General features: G+C 44.7%; 1 non-coding gene across 1 annotated transcript; it reads right to left on the bottom strand.

Moving 5' to 3' along the window:
• TRNAF-GAA lies at positions 4,042–4,114 on the bottom strand. The gene has a single exon. It is a non-coding gene; the product is annotated as a tRNA-Phe (tRNA).

Raw genomic sequence — 20,412 nt, 5'->3', positions numbered from 1 at the left:
TCTCAGGACCTTACTGGATGACCTGAATGAACAAATCGCCCACATCATATCTCCCATCTAAAGGTCGGTGCTGGGTAAGTCATGTGCAACACGAGTTCACCAGGTGAACTAAGACCCTGTGCTTTTCAAAATCCAAGCAGCTTAAAAAGACAGGTCTTGATTTCCAGAGGAACTGGAATATTGGAACAGGCTGCATGGTGGAGTCTTTGTCCTGGGAAGTGTCCAAAAGATGTGGAGATGTGGCACTGAGGGGGTCATGGTTTAGTGGGCATGGTGTGGTTGGGTTGATGGTTAGACTAGGTGATCTTAGTGGTCATTTCTGACCTTAATCATTCTATGATTCTATGATTCTAGGAATTCAAAGCTATTCATCCATCAGATGGTCTGTGTTGCATCTTCTGCATCACTGCAACTAGGACAGCATCTCTTAATGCAAGCATGTGTGGTCTTCATCGTAATCTAGGTTCTACACAGTTGCATGAGAAGCACAAATGCGTGTGGATACCTTTAGGGCCTCACACAAGCTGTCCGTTCACAGCACAGTGCTGCTACCCCTCCACGAGCTCTGCACTGCAGCACAAACCAAACCTTAATGTCTTTATGCCTGGAATAGTCATCATAGCATTATTGCTCCCATGGCATGCAAATAATAATCCTTTCCTTTCCTCATCTTGTAGCTCCTGTGTAATTTAGTAAATTAATCTTCAGACTTGGAAATGTCTTTTATTGTCTATGTGTTCTTTGTGCCTAGCTCTCCCTGTCAGACCTCAGAGCATTTTCCATGCCCACTGGACAATTTTGCTCCATTTTCTGATCGGGGAAACTGAGGCATTAGTAAAGTAATTGCCTTCTCATGTTAGCTATTGACAAAGAAACAAAGCAGATGTGCTGCCACTTAGCCTAATTTGCCTGATGAGTCCATATATTACAGTAGTTCCTACAAGAATGCAGGATGGAAGAAACAGCTCAAACACTCTGTGAGAATGCAGTCACAAAGATAACAAAACAGAAAAAGCAACGATAGGAAGATAATGCTTCTCCACGTGAAGGTATTGTCAGGGCAGCTGTATTGACACTGCAGCAGTGTTTCACAGTGATTGCTGAACAGAAGGATGGAATTTTCTGCCTGATCCCATAAAGCAGAACTACATATGCAATACAATCTGCATTCAGTAGTTTTAATGTGAACTTTCCCAAATGGACTAATGGATTCAGCCAGGACCAAATGAATTGAGAGAAAGAAGGGGAAATAGGAAGTGCATAAATTTTGAGCTGAACGACATCGGCAGAGCCGTGAGAATTTGTGGGGAGGGAGGAGCGTGGAGCAGCAGCGCACAAAAGGACTCAGAAGGAGGTGGTTGTGGGGGTCTCAGTGCAGGCTGATGGATCTCTGTGTGTGGGCTGGGCGAAGGCACTGGCAGGTCAGCTGCCCCCGCACTGCCTGCCGCCCACTGCCTTAATCATCCTGCACCTTCCTGTTAATCATTCCACACCTTTTCCGTTATTCATGCTGCACCTTCCCTCGCTGCCTCCCAGTGAGCAAGAACAGGGCCATTGTTAACCCTTCTTTGAGCTAAAGGCAGAGAAATGTGGGAACTTAAAGCACTGAGGCTTGAGCTGGAGCTGTTTCAGGGAAGAGTGAAGCCAGCATCGGATATTGCTAGTTCTATTGTTACCGCATTATGGTCTCTAGGGATTTCTTTGCATCCTGCAGTGTGCAACGTCTGTTGCAAGCAGAGTCTTTCTTTTGCCTTCCCACAGCTGTGGATCGGGATTCAAAGCAATTTGTTTAGGGGTATTTCCTTGCACTGGGCTGCAGCTATGTTGGGGGTGAGCAGTTGTCACCAGCGCATCCATTGTGGTGGCTTAGATCATGAATCCTCCAATACTGTCTGTAAAGATATGAGGGAGAAACAAGAATAGGGCAAATGCATGTGATAGCTCCCCCAAAATTTTTCCACTTCTTAGAATTATAGTTCTACATGGTTGAGGTTGGAAGGGACCTTAAAGATCATCTAGTTCTAATCTCTGCCATGGACAGAGTTGCCACCCACTGGATGAGGCTGCCTGGGGCACCATCCAACCTGGCCTTGACCTGGTCTTCTGACAACTTTCAGCTCATGGGATTCATTCAACTGTCTGTGATTCATCTGTTCAGTAACCCATAATAAGACTCCACTCCAAACCCTTTTCTTCAGTGTGGCTAGCACTTCCAAATTGTCTGAGATAAGGGTGGAAGTGACCCACCATGGAGAGAAACGGTGGAAAACACCAAGTCCTCTTTGGTCTGTTGTGCTCAGTGGCACTAAAATCACCTCCCTTGTCCTGCTGGCCACGCTATTTTTAATGCACGCCAGGATACCACTGGTCTTCTTGGCCATGAGACCACAATGCTGGTTCATGGTCAACCTGTTGTCTACCAGGACACCCAGGTCCTTCTTTGCAGAGCTCCTTTCCAGCAGCTCAGGCCCTAACTTGTATGTATGCATGTGGTTATTCATCCCCAGGTGTAGAACTCTGCATTTGCCCACGTTGAACCTTATAATGAACCTTTCCACCTAAGTCTCCAGCCTGACCACATCTTGCTGAAGAGCAGCACAGCCTTCTGCTGTTTCATACTGGTAAAATCTTTTCTCCTACTGCCCCAGCTGATACTGATTCCCTATGTCCAAACTTCGTCTTGGGTTTGGTCCCTGCTCCATATTATTCCTGAAGCACAGCTGGGCATTGCTTGGGAGGACCCAAGTGAGCACATTCAAGCATTGTGGAGGGGCAATGGGCAGTACTGATGTTAAACCGAGAGTCTAGCATCGAGTCGAAATATTGTTTAGTTGGACTGCTTGAACTCTAAGCTTCTGCGAGCTCACTGCTCTCTGTCTGACTCATGATCGGTGCATCTGCTATCTGATTTCCTTCTGTCCTTAGGGTCCAAGGCTTCACTTATGTAGTGTGGTAGATGAAGTCAGAGAAGTTCAGCATATACGGTGTGCAAGGTGTTCCTAAACCTGTGGGCACAGACTGGGATGCGCACACACCTACCTAAGTTCTGATGTAGGCATAGAAAATAAAAGTAAAGCATCAGAGGAAATGCATTTTCTACTTGATGTATCCTTGGCCTAGAGAACTCTGCCCTAATGAGTCAGATCAGCAAAAGGCTGTGCTGGGTGAGCAGCTGCTAGATTTGCTGAGCTGTGAAGGAGGGTAATGCATGTTCTGGCCCTACCTGCTAGTGGATGGTGGTTGCTGACAGAGAGATCAGCCCAGAAGACTCAAGATATCTCTTCAAGGATATTCACTATTTGTTATTCAGTAATCAGTATTCACCAAGCACTGCATGGTCTGATAGTGTTATGTCCAGAGGTTAAATAGCACCACTAGACTGAAAAGAAGAAATAAGATGCCTTTGCCCTATTTTGGAAGAGACCTTAGAAATGTTTTCATTGATTTTTACATAATTTTTCAGAGAACTTGAAGTTGAGGTCTTGTCTCCACTATTTGCCTGAAGGTCTCCACAGATCAGTAGTTAGTTAGAAAGAAACACTGAGAAAAACTGAAAACACAGTTACTCACTTGCAGAACATTTGGGGTGCTTGCACATTAGTGCTATCATCTCCAAAAGGTTGGTCTAGGAATAGAAGAGTTTTGAGAAAGGGTAGAAAGGTTCATCAGAGATCTGAAGCTGTTTCCCTATGGCAGCAATTAGATGTACTGAAACTTTTCCACCTGGAATAAAGGCAAATTTTAGGGAATTTTCTTCAAGATCAGTTGTAATTCAGACTGAAGTCAACCCTTCCTTACATGGTAATCTTTTCTTTTCCAGATCACAGTCTGATGTTCGGGTGTTTACGTATGCTGATGAGATCCCCCTATGTTCCTGTTCTCCAGGCTGAGCAGTACCAATTCGCTTAGCTTTTCTTCACAGGAGAAGTGTTCTAGGCCATTTTTGTGGTCCTTCACAGCATCTTCTCCAGTATATCCAAGCCATGTCTGTCTTGTATCGGTGAGCCCAGAACTGGAACACCCAAAACTACTGCAAAACACTGCTGAAGCCCGGGATTGAACCAGGGACCTTTAGATCTTCAGTCTAACGCTCTCCCAGCTGAGCTACTTCAGCCCTGCCCTAGCATGAATATTTGCAAAACTTGATGTAACATAATTATAATTTAGACCTATAGCATTCAGATCAGCTTTGCAGACATTTGACTCTTGTCCTATTACTGGAAATGTTTGAGAAGACCATAACTCCATCTTCTTTACATTCTCTCTTCAGATATTTATATACATTGATGAGATCCCTCAAGTCCTCTCTTCCAGGTTAACTTCTCATCTCCAGACATTCGATGTACATGGATTAACTACAAAGGGCTTCAGAAGCCAAGCTGTCCCACAGCTCCCACTCCAGGTGACTATAGATTTTCTTCATGCCCCACCTCCTCTTTCAGCCTCATATGTCTCATAGCATTCACTCATGTAACAGGTTGCCCAGAGAGGTTGTGGATGCCCTTCCCTGGAGGCATTCAAGGCAAGGCTGGATGTGGCTCTGGGCAGCCTGGTCTAGTGGCTGGCAACCCTGCCCACAGCAGGGAGTTGAAACTAGATGACCTTTAAGGTCCCTTTCAACCCAGGCCACTCTATGATTCTATGATTCAGCCCTGGCCTGGACATTCTTGGGACTCTTAAAAACACCAGACACCTAAGAACATAAAATGTCCCCTTGTAGGTCATGTCTGTTTCAGTTCTCTGTCTCTGGAAATGGCACAGAGAGAAAGATCCATTGTGTAAGCACAGGAGCATGGCCATTACATGCATTCCATTCTGCTTGAGTCATATTCAAGAAGTTGGAATGAATATATCCACCTTGTCTTTCAGCACCTATTTAGGGATCTATAACCAGTGCTTAAATCTATTCTGAAATACATGGCCCAAACATCAATTATCAGAGACCTATAGGAGTGATAACAATATCTGGGGTCTATGAGAACGAAGAGGGCAGGCTCTTTAGCAGGGTCTGGTATGATAAGACAAGGGGAAATGGTTTAAAACTAAAAGAGGGGAGATTTAGATTGGATATAAGGAAAAACTTTTTTATGGTAAGGGTAGTGAAGCACTGGAACAAATTGCCCAGAGAGGTGGTGGATGCCCTACCTCTGGAGACATTCAAGGTCAGGCTGGATGGGGCTCTGAGCAACCTGATCTAGCTGTAGGCGTCCCTGTTCATTGCAGGGGAGCTGGACTACATGACTTTTCAAGGTCCCTTCCAACTCAACCAATTCTATGATTCTGTGATTCTTACACTGGTAACTTCAAACACATTTTCTCAGAGGCTGGGCTAAGGTGTCATTCCATAGAGCCTACATCATGCACACCCTGCTGGCAAGGCATTCATTCCTCTGTGAGTGAATATCTGGCAAGGAGTCACCTTCAGGTTTCCCTCTAGGAAAAGGAGACCTGCCAGGTGAGCATCTGTGGAAGCCTGTCTCACCTGTGACTCAGCTGTGCCCTTTCATTTATACCATTTTTGCTTCACCAGCTTTCTCCTTGCAAAGGAAACTGACTGCAGAAGCCCAGAAAGAAAAAAATATATATCTATTTCTTACCAGCTTTCCTCAGACAGGAAGAAATGATCCCAACATGGGAACTGTGATATTTGGCAACCCACTCTGCATTGCTGGAAATACTCAGGCATCAGCTGGTTACAAAATTCCTTCTGAAAGATAAGCTATGCTAGCAAATGCTAGCAGCGCTGGATAAAATGAGGAAGTGAAGCACCTGATAAAGAACAAGCCTTGAAGTCAGTGCTACACTGCAGTTAAATTAGAAATTTCTTGCTGTGAAGTTGACTCATTCAAGATGGCGAAACATCACAACTGAAAGTCTATGAGCAAAGTGATCAGAAAGCAGAGTGGTGTTGCCAGTTTATCATGTCAGACTAGGAAGACTTGGAAGCTCTGACTTTCCCTCAGTGAAAAGAAAGAAATTCAGCTTGACCCTCCAGTTTTTTAGACCTAAGGGCTGGATCTCTGTAGAGAGCTCTTCTAAGGAAAGTGAGAGAGGTGTAAGAAGTTGCGCTCACTGTTCTAGCTGCATTGTGGGCAGGTCAGAATCTCTACTTATAGCAGATACTGCTTTTTGAGCCAGAGCTATGGACACCTCTCTGCCACAAACAAGTCCAGCTTGCTGCTGCACTGTACAAATGCAGAGATTTGAGAAAACTGCTTTACACCTTACCCACTGTCATTAAAAAGAGACAGACAATCACTATGACCTCTTAATTGAAAAATATCCTCTCCGTGTGTCATTTTTTCTGTGAATGAGGCTGTCTTCCTATTTATCTCTGTCTCTGCTTTGCTGTCTGTGCCTTAAGGTTTCTGATAGGTAGACTCATACATTTTTGATTTTAATTTGGTGCTCTACTTAGGTCACTTGAGTCTCCCTTGCACAAGATCCATAGAGCGTGAGCTCCTCTGGACTATACAAGAAGTTCTTCTCTTACCTGTCCTCATTCCTACTGCAAAAATCCCATTTCATTCTCACAGAATCATAAAATTATAGATCCATTAAGATCGGAAAAAAACTCTAAGATCATCTAGTCCAACTGTCGTCCCATCCCCACCATGCCCACTAAACCATGTCTCTCAGTGCCACATCTCCACATTTCTTAAAACCCCCAGAGACGATGACTCTACTATCTCCCTGGGCAGCCTGTTCCAATACCTCACCACTCTTTCTGAGAATAATTTTTTCCCAGTATCCAACATCTTGAATATTATTTGCAGTTTTAGTATCCCTTTACAATAAAGGATATGAAAAATACTAACAATTTGAAAAGTACAATTAAGTCACTTCTGTACTGGGAATGGCTGTATAAGGTGTGATTATTCAGTGTGAAAAAAAAAAAAGAAAGAAAATAGGAAGGATATTACCGGATGTAGGAAGAAGTCATAAGGGTTTGATTGCTTATTGTCTTTTTTGTCGTAGCAACTAGGGTTTATCAGTTAAAATTATTAAATGCCAAATCCTTAACAAAGAAAAAGGAAGAATGGCTTCACACAATATCTATTTATATGTTCAATTCACCGCTGTAGGACCTTGTAGACTGCCAAAGCATTCAGGCAATCAGAAAGTGACAAGCTAAATTAATGGAATGAAAAAAATCCATGAAGAGTATGTAGATATGAAACTACATACTTTGGCTCATCTGGTACCTGAGCCATAAATCTCTGGAGACTGGGAGTGTCTGATGATATAACACCAGATGCTCTTTCTATTATTGCACCCTCCTGTAGGCATTAACTCATGGATAGTGTTTGAGATTGAGTTTTGAGCTAGATGTTCTGTATAACTTCTCTCGCACCTTCCTATCCTCATGCCTGGGCTTTCTGAGACATCTAGATAGCATCAGCCTGTTAAACCATGTTGTCATGAAGGGCAGAATGGAGACGCGTTGGAGGTGTTAATTTAAGCTATCAGCCAACTGTTGGATCTACCACTCCCACATGGGTGTTTGAGGCTTCAGCCATGTCAAACAGTTGACAGGAGATCCCTCTGTTCCCACTTTCCCTCCTTCTATTCTTCCAGTCTTCCTATCACTCAAGGCTGATCTGCCTGTGCTTTTTAAAATATCCATCTGGCATCCACCAGATGCAGCTTTCAAAAGTTATCACTTCACATCTAGGGAGAAAGAAGTCTTTGAATGCTTTTCTCCAGATCTGATGTGCCTGACCATAAGGGGAGGCTGGAAGCTGGCCTTTGTGAGTCAACATGAGTTCATCACCCCTTGCTGAGTGCACCGTTTTTTGATGGGGGTCAATGCATCAAGCAGATTGAGGTACAGAGAACTGACCTTTCCTACCCGGCTCAGCACATAAGATTTGTCATAAATCTTCATTTTCACTGCAGATTTCCTGGCACCAAACTATACCACTGATCAGATTTAGCCCTATTTCTCCATTCCTAACACAGCTATCTGTACCAGGGGAGGAACAGACAATGGCAGGTTCAAGATGCTATAGCTTTTCACATACTGACTTGGCTCTGATGTGTCAAATAAAGCACATGTTCCCCCTTTAGGTTTCATGATTTTTTTTTTCTGTCTCATTACACCAACTGGGTTTCTGGTTAACTTGAAAAGCATTTTCAGTGATTATCTCTATTTTTCTGTCACTATTTTCTCTTCTTTCTTTTCTTCCAGACTTTTCTGAAAATGATCTCATTAAGAACACCAAAACTGTTGTTTCTGAAAATGGTTTCTTGAGGTTTGCAAAGGTCTCCCAGCAGGAGAGCTGCTTGTCCCCAATTTCCCTGCAGTTATACAAACCCCTCAAGTGAGCCCATTAGCAAAAATGGACTGCCCCCCAAAAAATCTACAAAATACGCAACAGCAGCAGCAATAGCTCCAAAATGTAAGGCTCCAGTAGGCAACAAACTATATCTGCAAACCTCTTCTCTGATGGCAGTTTAATTTTAGGGAAAGGATGAGCTAATGTCTCAAAGGCGACTATGGGTGCTTGCTACCACCTGCAGTAGCTGTGAGGGGACATACTAAAGGGGTTAGAATATGGTGCCCAAGACAACTCAGTCATTATTCTTGAGAGATAAATACATCTTTGAAAAACAGAATTAATGAAGCTTAGCTGCCTAACTATGCCTGTCACATAGCCTTTTTCTCCTCTCCTTCCATCAGTCTGATGTCTAAAAAATGCTGAGTTCATTAACCTACCCTTTGCGGGGATGACAATACTAGGGCTTATTTAAAATTTTAATTTTAGGTTTAGCTCTTAAAAATCCAGGGTATGCATAATGGGACTGGTGTCCTTATGTACAATATCCCCATGCTTGAAGCATATGCTTTGAATGGAAGGATGCAGGTTGTATTTCTGTTATTGCCTAAGCGAAATGATCCGATTCTGGGTGAAAATTTGTAATCTTCCCTGTTGTAAAGTAACCAGACAGAATCATAGAATCAAAGAATCATAGAATGGTGTAGGTTGAAAGGGAACTTAAAGACCATCTAATTCCAACCCCTGTGCCATAGGCAGGGTTGCCACCCACCAGATCAGGTTGCCCAGGGCCCCATTCTACCTGGCCTTGAACACCTCTAGAGATGGGGCAATCTGAATCTTTGGGCAATCTGAAACATATCCATTGGCGATAAAAAGCACCAGACCTGGTATTTAAGTTCTCCCTTGGTCTGAATCACTCTTTTGCTGAGAAAATGTTATACACGGAGAGACGTCCAAGATCTCGGATGCATTTTGTTTAGAATAATTGGCCAGTTTTGGAAAAATAGAGGTCTGTGTTCAACAAATCCTCATTCCCAATCAAGCAGAAGGTATTTAGGGCAGAAGTTGTCGAGCTTTATTGGAATGCAAAAAAGAGAGGGCAATGGCCATCCCCTGGTTGTGTCTTGTATAGGTCCAGGCTGATGAGGCAATGGGGGAACACCTGAGACTTGTTTTGGAGCTGAGCACGGAGACAAACAAATCTCTGTGAATTCAGCCTAAATTTATTTTGCATCAATTACTGGATATTGCAATTCTGCAATTGTGCTCAGCGTACAAGTCCTGTTGCTTTTGACAGGCATAATAACATTTGCAGATCCCTCTCTGCCTCCACAAACTCACAGAGCGCTATGCTTTCCCCAGATCTTTCTTTCAAGATGGATCGCCCACTGCCACTTCAATCCATCAAAACTTCATTTTCAGAAGGATAAACCTGATGTGTTTAGGAATCACTTTTTTTTTTTTTTAATAAGAGTTAATAGACCAGAACAATAAAATGGATACTAAGAAAAACAGAAAAACAACACCAAGAAATCCCTTGTAAAAATAACAGGTGCATTAAATTGTGTGGGGATATGTAGGTATGTATGTAAGACAATATATGAACCAGGTGGCCTGCTGCTTCATTAGCAATCCACTTGCTCCTGCTAAACAGCTATGGTGAGATTCCCTGAGAGGTTTCCCAGAAAGTCATAAAATTAGTAGTAAACATCACTTCTTGGAGTTTGGGAAATATTGTCTGACTCTGCCTATCATCCCAACCTCCCTTCTGAAGTTTTCTCTGTCTTGCAAAGTCTTGGGAGCAAAATTAGGGAACAAAGAAAGGGGAGTAAGAAGAGTATAAGCAGAATCCATGGTAATCGGCTTCACACTGAAGACTTAAGAATGATTGCTTGGACAGTAATGTTATCTTGATATATAAATGGGCTTGTTACTTAACTCTGGTGATTCACGCTGTCAAGCACAGGGATGAGGCAGTTGCCAAATTGGATGCCAGGAAGGAATTTTCTCTCCCATAACAGATTGGCAGGGAATTTACAAAGATCAGGCTGCCTGTGCCCCCAACCAACCTAGCCATGAACACCTCCAGGGATGGGACATCCACAGCTTCTTTATCAATAAAAGGGGTTGGCTGTAGTTATGACAATCATATGGACAGGCAGGGAGTATATTTCAGAGTAGAGCAGTATCATGCTCTTACCTCATGGTACCAAACATGCTCCCAGTATCAGTGCACAGGCCTTTAGTCTTTTCCCCCACGGTTCCAGTAAGCCTATCTGCAAAGGAATGACTTTGGTGGATCAGATGAATAGATGACAACTAGCTCAGTGGCTCTTTTAATATTTTTCACATCGTCTCTTTCACGCACATTCCTAAATAGAGTCTAATTGAAGCTGTGAGAGCTAGTTGTCGGCTGTTTGGAGCCGGTGCTTTTTAATGGTTGCTGTTTTTTCTTTCACCCTGTTTTTAAAAAGTGCTTAAAGAATGTGTTCCAGCTGCTGGAAAAGTAAGGGCCAGAAAGAAGAAGAACAAAGGAAAGCAGTGGAGATATTTAATTGAGATAATTTTAGCTGTTCTGAACGGCACAAGCAATGTACACAAATATTTAGAGAGAAAAGAGATAAAAAAGGAAGAGGGAAGAAGTTCCTTGTTACTTAATGAGTCCCCAAATTAAGGGCCGGGAAGTGCCCTGTCAGAGGCTGAGGAGGATCCTACCTGGTAGCTCTTAGGTAATTGACTTTAGAGCCTCCACTGTCTCCTCTGTATTCTACTATGCCATAGTACAGACTCATCAAGGCCTTTCGTGATCAGAAATCAGAAATCATCTGGTTATGGGAAATAGGCACTCGAGATGGGTGAAATGAGGTTGATGTGTCACATCCCTTCTTGATTTGAACCTTTGTGTCCTAGATGAGCACCCCTCCTGCATGGGGAGAAGACTTGGTTGCTCCTTGTGAGATCCATATGCTTTGTGTGTGATTGAACAGAAAAATGCAGAGAGATGGTATTAGCTTTCCTGTGGGAAATACAGACTTGGGTTTACATCCTGAAATTTGAGGCTGCCAGGCCTCTACCTCAGCCTGGCTTGATGGAAGTTTAGTGAGTTAACCAAAACACCTTCCAGACGGTGCTGGGCTTAGCAATGTGGAGGTTGGAGCGCTCTGTATGTGAATAAGTCACAGTTTATGTCCTAGTTAAAAGAGAGACTTTTAGATCCTGGTTTTCCACAGCATCTGGAAGGCTGCCCTACCCCTAGACTATTCTGCACAATAAAAAACTCCTTGTTAACAATGTGAGGGATAAACGTGTTTTTAAAACCCCTTGTGTCCAGAACTAGGGCATTGGGCAGAGGATCATAGAATCACAGAATCAAATAATGGCTTAGGTTGAAGGGGACCATAAATATCATGAAGTTCCAACTCCCCTGCAGTAGGCCAAGTTGTCAACCACCAGATCGGGCTGCCCAAGTCCCCATCCAGCTTGGACTTGAACACCTCCAGGGATGGGGCATCCACAGCTTCTTTGGGCAGCCTATTCCAGTGCCTCACCACTCTCTGAGTAAAAAATTTCTTCACAACATCTAACCTAATATTTTCCTCTTTTTATTTAAAACCATCTCTGCTTGTCTTATCACTATCAAACTGTGCCAAAAGTTGGTTTGTCTCCTGATTATTAGCTCACTTCAAGTACTGGAAGGCCACAAGGAGTTCTCCCGAGAGCCTTCTCTTCTCCAAGATAAACACGTCCAACTCCTCCAGGAGAGGTGCTCCGGCCCTCTGAGCATCTTCATGGCCCTCCTCTGGCCCCACTCCAACAGCTCTGCATCCTTCCTGTACTGGAGACCCCAGAGCTGGACAGAGTACTCCAGATGGGGCCTCACAAGGACAGAGCACAGGGGGACAATCCCCTCCCTCTCCCTCCTGCCACTCCTCTTTTGATGCAGCTTAGAATGCTGTTGGCCTTCTGGGTTGCAAGTTCACAGTGCTGGCTCATGTCCAGTTTTTTGTCCACTAGAACCTCCAAGCCCTTCTCCCCAGCACTGCTCTCAATGAGTTCTTCTCCCAGTCTGTACACATATCTGGGATTGCCCTGACCCAGGTGCAGCACCTTGCACTTGGCCTTGTTGAACCTCATTAGGTTCACATGGGTCCACTTTTCAAGGCTGTTAAGGTCCATCTGGATAGCATCCCTCCCTTCTATTGTGTCAACAATAGGATGGTGCTTCTTGTATGATTACTGACAGAAACACAGATATCTTTGCCCTCATAATGCCTGATGTAACAGACAAGCAGTGTCTTTCATATCACATACAAACACTGGGGAGGGGATTGGTTTAGGATTTTGGAGAGCAAGCAGTGCATAGGAAGGAAGGGGATGCATCTGTTCATTGTAGGGACAGAAAAATCCAAATCTCAGGGTTTCCCCCTCCTTCACAAGCTCCAAAATCGCCTACCATCCCTGCAGAAAGCTTTGCTGCCTTAGAGCAAAGTGATGAAGTGATGTAATGGGGACCTTGCCCCAGCCCCCCCTCCCCCCATCCCCCTCCCACCCCGATGCAGAGCCTGGGGAGAAGGAAAAAAGGCTGTAACCCACTCAGTGTCAGGCACAGTGCATGGGGAGCCATACCCACAGGCATCCCCATTTCAGCAATGCCCCAGAGGTGCCACCCTGGTCCACTTACTCCCTCTGACAGCTCACCTAGCAGCCTGTCTCCCTTCCCTCCTTGCAGGGAGGTAGGGGAAAGGCAGAAGTGTGCTGCAGAGCCCATCTCCCTCGCATCCGTGCTGTTCATCCCTTTTGTCTGCCCCTCTGCTTGCTCCCACTCTTTCTCCCCCACACTCCCACCCACTCCCATGTCTCATCCAGGGACCGCTCAGGATGCCTCAGGCAGCCACAGGGATGGATACTAACCTCTGCCAGGCTGCTCTTTAAGGAACCCATTAATATGGAGCTGCTGCCTTTCCCTCCCCTTCCTTCCCGCAGCCAACCTCAGCTGCTGAATAAGCCGACAGAAAAAAAGGGGGTGCGAGGTGAGAAATCCAGGCCACTGCATCCTCCTCCACAGCGTGGGTTGGGTTTTTTGGGAGAAGGTCAGCAGTAAGACTGTCAAACGTGTCAAGTAAGGAGAAACGGTGACAATCAGCCGAGGAGCAGTGGCACAATTTGCTGGACACCTCTGCTTCTCCCCCCAGATCCTTTCTTCTCTCTGTTGCAACATTCCGTGGAGGGCTGAATCCTATTGTGCTGGGAGTGAGCTGCCATTCCATCCCCAGCATCCTCCAGTGTGCACCCAGGAGCCCTGGATGGGAGCAGCCCCTTGTCCCAGCCCCATAGTCCTGCAGCTGGACTGCCTCTCCCCAAGCCATGGCTGAGAAATATTCACCCTCCCTGAAAAATCAGCCTCCAGGACTTAGGGATCTTTCCTTAAAGTCAAACATAAGTAAAGCAGGCTGTTTTTTTCTTTTTTTTTTCTTTAATATTTATTCTTTTTCTTTTTTCTTCTTTTTTTCTTAATTTTAGTCATTCATATATCGAGCTGATATCTATGAGGGCAAATCTTTAGAGCATTACTCCTCAGCAGTCTTTCCAGATGGAATGAGCCTTCCACTGAGGAAGGACAACCTGCATAAGAAGAAGGAAGGTTGAATAAGTTGAAATGAGGAGACAGTAACAAGGAAATTGGTGCTACGATCACCTCAGTCCCACACATCTTCCTATTCCTCTGTACTTAAAGAGTACTCCCTTCCAAGGCAGTGGTAGAGTAACCATCTCTGGAGGTTTTTAAGAAATGTGTAGGTATGGCACCGAGGGACATGGTTTAGTGTGCATGGGGGGGATGGATTGATGGTTGGACTCCAGATGATCCTGGAGGTCTTTTCCAACCTTAACAGTTCTATGTTGCTATGATTCCCTGTCACTGTCATCTTCACGTGGTCTTGGAGCACAGAGCACTTTATTCTGGCCATGCTACCCTTCCCCTTTGAATTTCTAGGTCTTGATCTCTAAATATGGCCTACATGTGCACCTTCAGGCAATGCTCCCTTCATTTAAATGCTCCCAAATGCTCACCATTCTCAGTGTAGAGATGTGAAGTCACTGCATTTCTTAGTTCCCATGCACCTGGTTATCTCCATCCTGAGATCAACAAGGAGTTGTATCCGCTGGGGGGTAGTGGTGGGAGATTTTTTTAGCCAAAAAGAGGGGAGATTTAGATTAGATGTTAGGAGAATATTTTTTACTCAGAGAGAGATGAAGCACTGGAACAGACCCCCCAGAGAAGCTGTGGATGCTCCATCCCTAAAGGTGCCCAAGGCCAAACTGGATGGGGCTTAGGGCTACCTAAACTGGTGGAAGGTGTCCTTGCCCATGGCAAGGGGGTGGGTACTGGAGTATCTTTAAAGTTTCTTCCTTTCCAAGCCATTATGTGATTCTCTGATTCTATGATCTGGCACTGTGCCAGCATTTTGGGAGGATGGAAATCTCCAAGAGAGCCTTATCTAGCAGCTTGCTCCCCAGCTACTGCTAGTCCTGATCTAACACCTCTTTTAGTGATATTTGGGGCCTCATATATTTGAAAATGAGTACAGTCTGCTCCTTGCTGCTCACATTTCCTCCTCCTCCCCTGAGCCTCCCTGCTGTCCTTGATGATCTGTCTCTTCTTTGCAGGAATTTAAAGAATGGAAATGGAAAAACTGGTTGAATTAGTCTGGGGTGAGGATGCACTCAGTGGGGCTCGATTCCCATCAGAAGAGACCTAACGTTACCTTTTCTTTTATTAGTGACACAAGCTCCGCAGTACTACACAAAGCAGCTGCCCTGTTGTTATCCTGAGTCAAGGGAACACAACTCATGCACTGACTCAAACAGTGGCTCCCTGTGCCTAGGACAGATTAGCAGCTGAAAGCAAGGATGCTGAAGGGAAAGCCTTTGTTAACAATGATGTCTGGGGGAGCAGAAAATAAGAGAAGTAGCCTAGAAGAAGAAAAGCAACTGGAGAACAAGATTAAAAAGAGACAAATCAAGAAATTACTGAGAGATATAATTGCTGAAAACAGGTAAGTGGTGGTCTAGTTGATGACCTCACAGTGATGATGGCTGTAAGAGCTACTAGCTGTGAACCAACTTACGTCAGTACACACAGCACTGAAGTTTGGGTTTGGTTGGGAACAGCAGCCTTATGTCCTGCTGCAACCATGTCCACAAAATGGATTAAAATAATGCATTTACCTTTCTTTTAGTTTTAAGAATGTTCTAGCACTGAGGATACCTGAGTAGATACCTTAGTAGAGCTTTGAACTTGTCCAGGGTGCTGTCTAAACACATCTATGTGGTGAAGCTCTGCACTGGCTGGGGTAAAGCAGATTTGAAAATGCTTTGGGATTTCAATCTGAGTGAAAGCAAATAAAGCACTTAGGGGAGATTATGTGTGTTTGAAGAGAAAACCTGTCTATTCCATGAGCCAACAACAGATTCATGATTCAGTAAGATAACAGAAGACACATGGTTCAGACAGATAAGAGTATTTTTGGATGAGTAGGAGATCCTGCTTAATGGACCCCTCATATTAATCTAGAGTTCTCTAGCACAGGTTAGAAACATCAACCAGAGGGAAGTTAATAAGGGATTTGAAAAGGGGAATAGCATGCATGTGTCCAAGGGACTGTGGCTTTTGTTGCCATCTTGGAGGATTCCTGCAACTGAATGTCCAGTAGCTCTGTGTCCTCCCCAAATCTGGACCTGTGATGGGAAAAAGGTGTTCTGGTAGATTCTCTGTGGGACTAGCTGATAACAACCACATCAAGGAAATATCCTGTTTGCAGACACCCAGGGGGACCCAGTGGCTGAGTGTTGGGATCATGTGGAGGAGAGAGGACGGCAGTAATTGAAATCAATCTTGTCTGAAAAATCTCCCATATCTCATAGCTGTAAGTCAGCGGCTTGGTAATCTTCCATTGCAACAGTCCAGATTCACTGGTGGAAAACCAGGCTCCTATTAACCCCAATGCCCTTTCCACATGATCAAATGAAGGAGGAATAACCCATGAAGGTGGTGAGAAGGTCAAATAGAAGCTTATCATAGAATCATAACAGGATCATAGAATGGCTTAGGTTAGAAGAGACCATAAAGATCATCCAGTTCCAACCCCCGCTGTAGGCTGGTTGCCACCTACCATATCAGGCTGCCCAGGGCTCCATCCAGCCTGGCCTTGAACACCCCAATGGATGAGCTATCCACAGCTTCTCTGGGCAGCCTGTGCCTGTGCATCACCCTCTTCTGTGTAAGAAATTTCCTTCTAGAATCTAATCTAAATCTTTCCTCTTTAAGTTTAAAAACGTTCCCCCATATCCTTTCACTGTCTGTGTAAAAAGTCAGTCTCCCTTCTGTTTATAAGCTCCCTTTGTGTACTGGATGATCACAATGAGGTCTCCCCAAAGCCTTCTCTTCTCCGGAGCAAAACATTCCAGCTCCTTAAGCTATTTTTAACTGCTTAATGCAGTTTCTCCCCATGGGAATCATGTCTCTAAGGGAGCTGGAATGGGAGCAGGTAAGATACGGGGCAATCTGAGCCACACTCTCCTCCTCACAAGAGCAGCTGGTGCTTCAAAAGCCATGCGGCTGCACTGCTTCCCATGCCTCACCAGAGGACCAAGAGTATGGTTTGAAAGCTCAACCATCTGCTGTCAAAAAGAATTATGTCCCATTTTCCCTGTGTGTGACCTCCCAGTGCTCTCCTATAATCGCCATGAGTCCTCATTTGAACCTGCCACCTAGACAGAAATGTTAAAGAGCCAAAGTTGCAGGAGAGGATGGGACTGGTTCCCTGGACCATAGATAACCCTTTGTAAGCTACATTGTCCTGGCAGATGGTGAGGAGCACAGCTTTCTCAGGCTCTTGGGATGCTGTGCTTTGAGGAGAACCAGGGCTGTGCTCTTCACAGCCACCCCAACACTTTTCCTTATTTAGCAGACCTCTGATTTGCAGTGTTTACTGCTGAGGAGGAGTGAAGAAGCACTAAATTCAGAAACTTCTACTAGAACACTTAGAGGGGCACCGTGAAGGGGGACAGGTTGGGGAAGAATCAAGAGTGAGACCAAATGTGGTCCAGATTCAGCTCTTAGCTGTTTAGCATAAAGGCAGCTGAGGTTTCCCCAGGTTTCCATCATAGATCAGATCTGAATTAGGCCTTTAAATATGGGGATTGCTTGTTTTGCTACCAACAGACATACTCATCAGTGATTTGCATGGGTGGAAAATGAAGTTCATTTGAAAATGTCTGTTTGTGTTGACCTTATGAGGATCATAACAACCAACACCAAAGTTCAGGTTTGTGCAGAGAAAATACTTGATGCTACCCTTGACTTTCTTGATTTAGCTTCAGGCAGTCTTGAGGAGGCAAATGAAGTACTCAGAGGCACTCAGTAATGTTTTCTCTGCCCAGAGAGAATGCAAAAATAACAAAGTTCCCATTAAATAAAGGGGAAAAAAAAGAGGTAGAAGATATTTTTAGTCCAAAAACAAAATACTCTATCATCCCCAGGAAGCAGAGCTTTTCAGAGGAAAAGAAAAAAGAGAGAACTTGCATGCTCCTCCACACCAGAAGGAGTGGCACTAATAATAAGAGTAATTGCTATGATTATTGTTAATACTGACAGCAGACTGCCCTCAGCTCCCTGCTTGTTTCCCAACCTTCCCAGCATGTGACGTGTGGGCCCCAGGCGTGGAGGACAATGGGTGGCCGTGCCAGGCAGGCAGGAACAATGAAGCCACTGACGCGAACTGTGCATTGAATGTGGAGTTCTATGTTGTGAGTGCCAACTTCAATGCAATAAAGTGTTCCAGGGATGGAGGTGGTTGAATAGAGACATGTGGTGTAAATAAAACGTGTTATTATTATTGTTTATATATATATATAACAAAGCCCAACACTCTGGATTATCGTTTCCTTCCCTTCTTGAGGACTTTGCTACAAGAGAAATAAATGATTGGCTAGCTTTCTGCAGCATCCTATAGGAGGATCAGTAGGGGAAGGATTGTGGTTCCTTTCTTTATTATTTTTTTTCTTTTTTCCTTCTAGAAGGAGGATGTATTTCTGGAGTTGAAGGAGAAAATTCTAGCACAGCAGCTATAGGATAAAACAGAAAACTCCTTGTTCAACAGTAGAAGAAATTAGTCCCTGGAAAAGGAATGGGGTTCATTGCACATTTGCATTCAGACTTCTAACTTGAGCCTCTTCACACAGTGCTTGGTGAAGGATGGGGACCTCCAGACAGTTATTCAGAGAAGGAACGCTGTGCACATCACAGTGAATAATTGGAGTATTGGCATTGCATAACACAGAACCCAGCAGAGCTCTTCTGAGCATGGAATACTAAAAGACTGTATGACTGCTGCCCCTTAAACGTCTCCATGTCTAGAAATCTTCCCTTCCCACTGACCCACCAGGCTCATCTGGCTCACAGATCAGACTCATCCTCAGAAAGTGTCATGTCCTGTCATGAGATAGAACTGGGAAGGAAAAATCATAGAATCATAGAGTGGCTTGAGTTGGAAGGGACCTCAAGGATCATCCAGTTCCAACCCTGCTGTCATAGGCAGGGCTGTCAGCTGCTAGATCAAGTACTAGATCAGACTGCCGAGGACCCCATCCAGCCTGGCCCTAAACACCTCCAGGGATGGGGCATCATCCTCCATACATGAGTGAGATGGGTCCTCAGCAAAGAACATTACCTCACCAGGGAGATTCCAGTGCTGGCTATATGGCTCAGTTATCCTGTCTTTTGCCCTCCTTCCCTGCAGTGGGGTTTTCTGTTACTTCTTGCTGCCATACAATTAGGCTGTCAGCTTTTCTCTCTCTCTCTCCTCATGTTTTGGGCCTGATCCTAATTTCCTGTGCTTTACACTGTTGGGAAGCTCTATAGAGACAGCCCACATTGACAGCATCCCTGCTGAGCTGAGATGTGGCTTTTACTATTTTCTCTCCCTTCCTTCTTTCTGCTCAGCTGCTTTGGAGGAATTTATTCCTGCTCAGTGCTCTCCCATTTCCTTTCTCACTTCAAACCTCTCTTTCTCTTCTTCTTGTCCCATCTTGTCTCTCTGTGAAGCCATGGATAAAGATGCTGTGGCAATGAAAGTCTCCTTCTCAGACTGTCCCATATCTCCTGTCCCTCCATACCCATCATTCTGTGTGTGCCACAGTATTATCTATCTGCCTCAAATTGCCATTCCTTGTCAACTCTCAGTGCTCTACCTCACCGTCATCCCTTCTCTTCCGGCTCCCCTCTCTCCTCCTCCTCTACCCACGCACCTTACTTTAATTAGAAATACAATGAAAATTCTTATCACTGTGTATTAATCAGACATTTCTCAGCTGGTCCAGAAGGAAAACCCCCCTTTCCTCCTCCTCCTCAGTCTCCCCCACCACCCCTTCTGCAGAAGAAGAGCACACAGATTAGGAGGAGAGCTCAGTGAGAAAGGTGCAGAAGGAGGTGAACCTAGAGACCTGGTCAAGCTGGAGGAACGGACCAACAGAACCTTTCCAGCATTCCATAAGGATATGATATTCAGGGGCAGCTTCCTATGCCTGGGAAGAAAGAGTTTCTGGCAGTGACTGACTGACTGGGGCCAAGAAATGGATCTGAGAGTGCTGGGAGACAATGAATTGAGCATGATCCATCAGTGTGTCCTGGCAGCAAAAAAAAAGATGACCTGGACTGAGATAGTATGAGTACACCCAGGAGAACAATAGAAATCATTAATCTCCTCTGTTCAGGATGTATTAGACTATATCCAGCTTTGGGCTCCTCAGACAAGACATTGTTCAGTTGGTTCAAGTTCAGTAAAGGATGTCAAGGTGGTCAGGGCTGGAATGCTTGATATTGCTTGTTGTGGGACCAAGGCTTGTTCCTCCTGGAGAAGGGATGGCTTTAGTGGACCAAAAAGTGGTCCCCTGTACCTGTGTGCAGGTTATCATGGAGAAAACAGAGATCAGTGGTGAGAAGACAAGAGATACCAGGCATAAAGAGAGATGAGACACTCAATCTGGATATAAGGAGAAATATTTTCCATCTGAGGACAGGTTGTCCAAAGAGAGCTATCTTATCCCCATCCCTGGGGCTTTCAGGATCTGT

Source organism: Numida meleagris, chromosome 2, assembly GCF_002078875.1.
Source record: "Numida meleagris isolate 19003 breed g44 Domestic line chromosome 2, NumMel1.0, whole genome shotgun sequence".
In the NCBI taxonomy this organism is placed as follows: Eukaryota; Metazoa; Chordata; class Aves; order Galliformes; family Numididae; genus Numida; species Numida meleagris.
The sequence above is the reverse complement of the archived record's forward strand: the minus strand, read 5'-3'. Positions and strand labels throughout refer to the sequence as shown.